Raw genomic sequence first — 256 nt, 5'->3', positions numbered from 1 at the left:
TTTTGGCCAGCGGGTAGCTGCTGTTGCAAACTTCATTGAAATCCACTGCCTGGCTTAAATGTCCTTGACCACGAGCGCACAGCTGAGGAGAGATCACATGTGAAGAGGTACTGCCTGATGCCTCCCGAGTTTGTGACCTAGAAAAGGGATTGCAGATTTTGCAACAGCATAGTGACTGGTGAGCAGGCAAGCAGTGATCCCTGCCTGACTTCTGGGGCTGCTTATTAAGATCTCGGACTATACGATCTCCCCGATC

This window comes from Pygoscelis adeliae, unplaced genomic scaffold, assembly GCF_000699105.1.
Source record: "Pygoscelis adeliae isolate BGI_AS28 unplaced genomic scaffold, ASM69910v1 Scaffold4, whole genome shotgun sequence".
NCBI classification, from domain to species: Eukaryota; Metazoa; Chordata; class Aves; order Sphenisciformes; family Spheniscidae; genus Pygoscelis; species Pygoscelis adeliae.
This window is presented reverse-complemented; position numbering follows the sequence as displayed.